Source organism: Morone saxatilis, unplaced genomic scaffold (assembly GCF_004916995.1).
Source record: "Morone saxatilis isolate NCDOM2014 unplaced genomic scaffold, NCSU_SB_2.0 Contig1, whole genome shotgun sequence".
In the NCBI taxonomy this organism is placed as follows: Eukaryota; Metazoa; Chordata; class Actinopteri; family Moronidae; genus Morone; species Morone saxatilis.
This window is the reverse complement of record NW_023339651.1, coordinates 2501436-2507821: the sequence shown is the minus strand read 5'-3', so window position 1 is coordinate 2507821 and position 6386 is coordinate 2501436. Positions and strand designations below refer to the sequence as shown.

General features: G+C 41.4%; 1 long non-coding RNA gene across 1 annotated transcript in view; it reads left to right on the top strand.

Moving 5' to 3' along the window:
• The window catches only part of LOC118331915, a 10154-nt gene extending 4492 nt beyond the window's left edge, over positions 1-5662 (top strand). Inside the window, exon 3 of the long non-coding RNA XR_004796905.1 lies at positions 5015-5662. This is a non-coding gene — a long non-coding RNA (uncharacterized LOC118331915). The remainder of the gene's footprint in view (positions 1-5014) is intronic.
• The last annotated feature ends 724 nt before the right edge of the window (positions 5663-6386 follow it).

The following is a 6386-nucleotide window of genomic DNA, read 5'->3' as shown; positions in this document are numbered from 1 at the left end:
CCGTCGGTTTTTATTTTAGATAATTGAGCTGCCCTGGCTCCAAGGCTAAAAGTTAAGAGGCCAAAAGGGGGTAAAAAATTGGGATTAACGCATCTATCTTTATCTTAATTTATCCTATCTTATCTATCTATCCTATCTATCTATCTTATCTACTATCTATCTTATCTTATAATCTATCTTATTATCCTATCTAATCTTATCTCCCTAAACGATTTTTGGATGAAGAGGGAGAAGGAAAGAAAATAGTTATAGTTGGTTGGAAGGCAAAAAGGTTTTTATTCGTGTTTTTGTAAAATCCTGAGAAAGGGAAACCCTGGTGGGTCTTTATGGGGCAGTCCCCCCCACCCCTGGGACATTGGACATTTCAAACAGAGAAATACAATAAAAAAAAGCCCGACTTGGGGGAATTGCAGATCAGAGAAAAGAAAGTTGGCATGGGAAAATACCAGCTTTTTGAAAAGTTCGCTGAAACGTCAGCAAACTCTGGCCCTCGTCATACAGCTTCCTCCAGGATAGAGTCTGTCTGGGTAACAACATCAGCTCCTCAGGTCCTCTAAGAAGACAGAAAACAGTCGAGGCAAAACCTACAGCTAAAGCAGCTTATGTTTACTCATATTAATACCTCGAGGAGTTTGGGAGATGTTCCGGACACTGACGTTACCTCTGGGGACCAAGGGGATTTTTTTTCAAAGGTCGCCTTTCAAAAGCCTGTTCCTCAAAGTGTGGCTTGACAAAACGCTAAAAAAACAGTTCGCACCTGACTTTCTCCGTGTGTTCGTGTGTGTGTATGAGGTGAAACAGGTGAAAATGACAGGCAGCTATCAGCAGAAGCCTATCTCTGCAGACTGCACCAAGCAGCAGCGAGCCAGCTTTTACCTTCCAGCAGTGTCAGCAACTCCTGAAGGCAGATGTTTTTTTTTGTTTTTTTCAAAAGCAGCAACTCTCTCCATTTCGACCGCTGTTCTATTTCAGACAAATAACGTTAAAGGACAATCAAATTAATAGATGATTGCCTCCATCGGCCAGTGGTGGGGTGAACTTGAGAGTCGTAAAGAGACAAACAATGGCAGTCATTGATCGATGGGGTTTTAAAAATAAACTCCTTAGTGTGACAAGTGGAGGATCAAGATTGGATCTCCTCTTTCTTTCAGTCTGTCCTTCAATTCCAACTGTCTTTATCCCACTTAGGTAAAGTCAAGAATATACAGAAGACTACATTTTGATTAGTGGTATGAGTCGATTAATGGATTAGAACAAAAAAAGACATTTGAACACGTCACCTCTGGGCTATCAGAAATATCTTCTGACATTTTATAGGCGAAATGATTGTTGGTTGAATCCTAAATTTAAACTGACTCATAAATAGAATTATTGGAAATTACAGGAACATTTATGACATTTTTCATCCATAATTGTTGCTGTTTTTACTCTGACCACAACTATTAAAAGATTCAGAGAATCGCAACTCCAACAAAAAAATGTTGGAACAAGAAGAGAGGGCCTCCTAAACCTTTCCAAATAGATTTCACATAAATCATTTCAATGGATGAACTATTACAGCTAAATGTGTACTTCTGGGGCAACCGTTCGGCTAACTGAGCTAGCTGCGTGCCAGTTTGTTTACATGTGCCAGACTGTGGTTTGTGGTTTACATCACTATCGTCAAAACGGCACCAAGATTCCCTAACAAACCTGTACAAAGCAACCAAAGGACATTTTTATCGAAGCTAGTAGCCCGTCCCTAGGTTGGCAATGTCAGTTGGTCAATCCACTTTGGCCCAGGCTGAAATTCCTCAACAACATTTAGATGAATTACCATGAAAACTTGGTAATTTGTACTTTCTCTGTTTCCAATTAGCAAGTGTTAGCATCCTAACACACTCACTAACACGGTGAACAAGTACAGCCTCACAGAGGAGCTAGCATGGTGTAGATTTAGACTATAATGTAATATTAATAAGTAAGACGTTTGTTATTACTGCAGATAAATACATGTTTAGATGGAGCTCACGTTCCCCAGATCTTTAAATAAGAGGTGGCGAGTGTGAAGTTAGCATGAACCCGTAGTCAGAATAGTCTGTAAGTGAGGCAGGAGATGCAATACTGTTAAAATATGGGACAATGGTGCACATTTGAAGACAGTTTCTCCTGGAAGCAGTGCTGTGAGCAAAAACTCATCTCATTGTCAGTGGTGAAAGCGTTCTTATTTTCTGTCTTGGTCTTGACTCTGGCTCTCTTATGTGGACTTGACTCAGTCTCGACTAGTCCTGGTCTTGGACTCGCCTCGGACTCGAGAAAGGTGGTCTTGACTACAGCACCGCCTGGAAGACATTCTGTGTTGCACTACTTAGCCTCCTGCAAGTGGAATAATACAGACAGGACTTTTCCTTCAAATCGAGGCATTATAACCCGAATCAAGTCGAAATATTCACAAGTGCATTACAGAACTTGTGATAGATGTAACTCGACTCCTTCATTAAGCCCCTTGGAATCAGATAAACTGTGATACCACTTGCTGCTGAACACTTTGCAGGACATTGTGGGCTATCAAGCATCAAGGAAAAAAATCAATTACTGGCATTGAAATGTTACTAAACAGCCAAGAATGGAGTCTGTATCCCCGGACTCATATTGCACTGTTTCTCAGTGTCCATCACGACAAAATGAGAAGGCATTTCAGCGTGTAACAAGGAGAAAGCGCCTCTACAACAGATTTGCGTTTCATTAATCACACAGGATCCAGGCCACTGCAAAGCGCTCCATCTGCACCACAGCCAACATACAGAAAAAGCCTCACAGATTGGAGCAGCTAGCAGCAGACGACCACTCATTATACGGAAACACAGCAGGATTGTAAAGTGCTAATGCTCGCCATCATCACACAAGCTCACTCCTATCCAAATGCTAAAAGGCCCGATTCATTGCCAGCGCTCTCACCTCCTGAATGCGACTCCCACTACCACACCTCCGAAAACGTATTCCTGGCTTTGAGCAGAAAATACACCACACAGCTCTTCTCATTACAGCTACGCCGGCTTTGAAGTTCTTCCCTGCAAAATATGCTAGTTCTTTTGAAACAAAAAGGCAACCAAAAACTGAGCAAATGATGTAAAAGACAGAGGCAGTAACCATGGGCTGGTGAGCAAAGAGTGGGAGAGTGTAGGAAGAAATGAAAACAAACGTGGGAAGGAGAAAAAAAACTGTAATTCAAGACCGCTCTGGTCACTAATGCTGTTATTTCTCAGCAGCATTAACAACGTGAGAATGGAAACAGGGCTGACCATCTCAATCTTCCAATAAGAGCTGATGGGAACCCAAACATTGTTAGCGCTAACCACTTTGTTATCACAGCTCGCACACAGGCCATCGAGGCATCTCTGTGTGTGTGTCCTTGCTCTCCACAACACAACCCGTTATCCTCTAACTGAAGGACAAGCCTGCGGATATTCTGGATTTCTTAGTGTCAATAAATGTAATGATCAGCAATCAGAGGATCCTGTGCTTTAAAAGATATTTCTCTATTTTCAGGCTGATGTTCTGCTAACTGACGGCTGTTTGCTGGTTCAATAAAAAGTAAAACTAGGCCTATAAAAGCTCTGTTTATAAGGTTAATAAGGCATCATGAAAGCACCAGGAGATGCGTTCAATGATAAATAAAAGCAAAAAGTCTTGGAAAAGAAACCAACAAGTAATAAGAAACCTAAATTAAATATGATAACATTTTATTGGAAAAACTATAGCTAAATTACTTTCCTGTATAATATATTTTGGACAGATGAGGTAGAGTTTGGTGAACTGGTGGGAGGAGAGAGACAACACGGTTCATTCAGATGAAGCTACACAAAGCGAGTTGTTGGTATTTTGGTGGATAATAAGTCTTAAAGGTTAACATATTCATAGGCATGTTTTCATAAGTGTATAACCATATGTCATAAATATATTGAATAATAATAATTTCTGTGTTTTCGTTAGAATAAGCTGTTTTTATCTACAGAGGGAGCAAGGCCCCTTCTACAGAGTCCACCATGTTTCTACAGTAGCTCAGAACGGACAAGCATTGACTCTTGATTGGGCCTTTGAGTTTCGTGGCCACCGTAGTTTCTCCTACATGCTTGGAAAGGCTGAGTTGTATTCAAATGGTTGCAATCTGAAACTTCACCACTAGATGTCACTAAATCCTGGACCTTTAAGACTTGAGAATAAACAATTAACATTTTAAACGAAGTCACATTTTAAGATATTATCTGACAACTGACAACATGATATAAGAGTAGAATTATGTCTGAAAAAGTGTCAGATTGATGCGGTTTTATAAACGTCTTCACCAAACTATTGTTTCATTATTTATGTTTTTTTTAAAAACAACACATTTGGTGATGTGCAATATGCCAAGCTACAGATTTGGTGTTAGACAAAGCGGTTCAGTTCACTTCAGTCGGCTCAGTTTTAAGATTTGTTTGTATATGAATCGAACACCTCTAGAAAATGTCTCCTTCTACTGATTGGTGGAGCAAATAAAACAAAATAGTGAAACAAAATGTCTGATAATCAAGATAACACACCGTCCTGCTGCTGTTAATACGAGCTAAATCAACAAATGTGTGTTAATCCGCAGCTAAAAATAGTCCCCAACAAATACACAATTTACTCCTGTTTGAGTTATGTTTGCTACAATAAATAACAATAAAACTACAATTCCCAACTACATAGGTAGGAACCACTGGGCTTCAGACAGGGAAGGAAAGTTGGAAAGTAATTGATAGATCAACAAACATATTGCTGGTTTTGGTCTTTGTACTTAAGGTTTTTCACTCTGAACACATTAGTAATTTGATGCTGCTGTTTAATCCAAATGAAAGTAACATTTAGTTCTGCAGCACAACAAACACCAGCAGTTACAGTGCAGTTGACTTCTGGAGTCCTTCAGAGAGACACTCCGACAGGCAGCCCTGCAGACGTGATGGGAGGGGGGTTGATGTGTGTTTCTGTGTGTGTGTGTTTCACTTCTCTCCAGGAAAGGTGAGAAGAATGGAGTCTTTTTCTACCCCCACCGTCCACTCACCGAAACCCAGAGTCTAGACTGAGCCCCAGATGGAAGGTGATGGGTGGGGGGGGGTTCATAAACTGCAACAAATGAAGACAAAATGCTTTCAGCTGCCCTTGGCGGACGAGGATGGATCTGCTCTCGTGCTTCGTATGGAAGAGGGGGGACGTTTGACGGGGTCTTCAACCGCGCTGTCCTCTCTGCAGAGACTTTTCCTGCAGTGGCATTTGTCAACAGGAGCTCGCATTAGCATACAGAGCAAATCCTGTCAAATATTTAAATGAATCTTGAGCGGAAACACATTGATTATTAGATTTCTTCAGGGATTCTTTTCCCCCCCATTATTGATTCATCTGCTGATCATATTCTCAATTCATTGTTTGTTCACTGCCGTCAAATGTCAGGAAATCGAATGAATCAAATGTGATCATAGAAGCATTAGATAACCAGAACATGTGAACATTGGAGGAGCTGGAAACACTTTTGCTTTAAAAAAACAAACTTGTTGCAGATTTTATGCTGTTAATCGATTGATTGTTTCAGCTTTAATTGATGTAAAATCTAGAAAAGCCTATGGATGGATGGCAAAGTTTGTGTTTGCTTCACTGCTAAAGACTCAAAAACCAAATTAAATCATGAAACATAAACCAACTGCAGTAAGATATGACTATTTTCTGCTTTCACTCAACAGGAAATCTCATTATTCTGCAGCAGGCAGACAAACATCTCCAATTATCTGTGTTTCTGAGGAAATATGGACACCAACAAAAAAAACAACCTGAATTACTCATTCGACTGAGTAAAAAAAACAGCAGGTCTGCAGTCACCTGTGTGCCTCTTGTGTTCAGGTGCAACAAACTTAATCTAAAACCCTCTCACGTACACACACACCTTATCAGATAAAACACTCCAGTGCCAACTTTTTCCTGCCAAGGACGAAAAAACTTAACTGCAGAGCTGCTAGCGGCACGCACGGATGCGTCAATGACAGCGGCGTTAGTGACCTTTCTCCCGCGGCTCTGCACCCTACAGGTCCGGGCTGTGTGTGTCAGTGATGCAGTGCACACTCACTGTACGTGGCTCAAGTTGTGCACTTACTGCGTGCATCCGAGGCAGCGAGCACAGAGAGACCGCAATAAAAAAAAACCCGCAACAGTCATTCCTTCAGTGAACACGACGGACGGCAGCAGAGGAGATTACTCACCAGGAGATGTGGTGTTATCTGTGGGGGGGCAGCAGCGATGGTCTCCCCGGTGCTGGAGATGATGAGATGCTGCAAATGAGACACTGCGGTCCACATTGATCCGCTTCCTCCAGCTCCAGTGTGTGTGTGTGTGCGTGT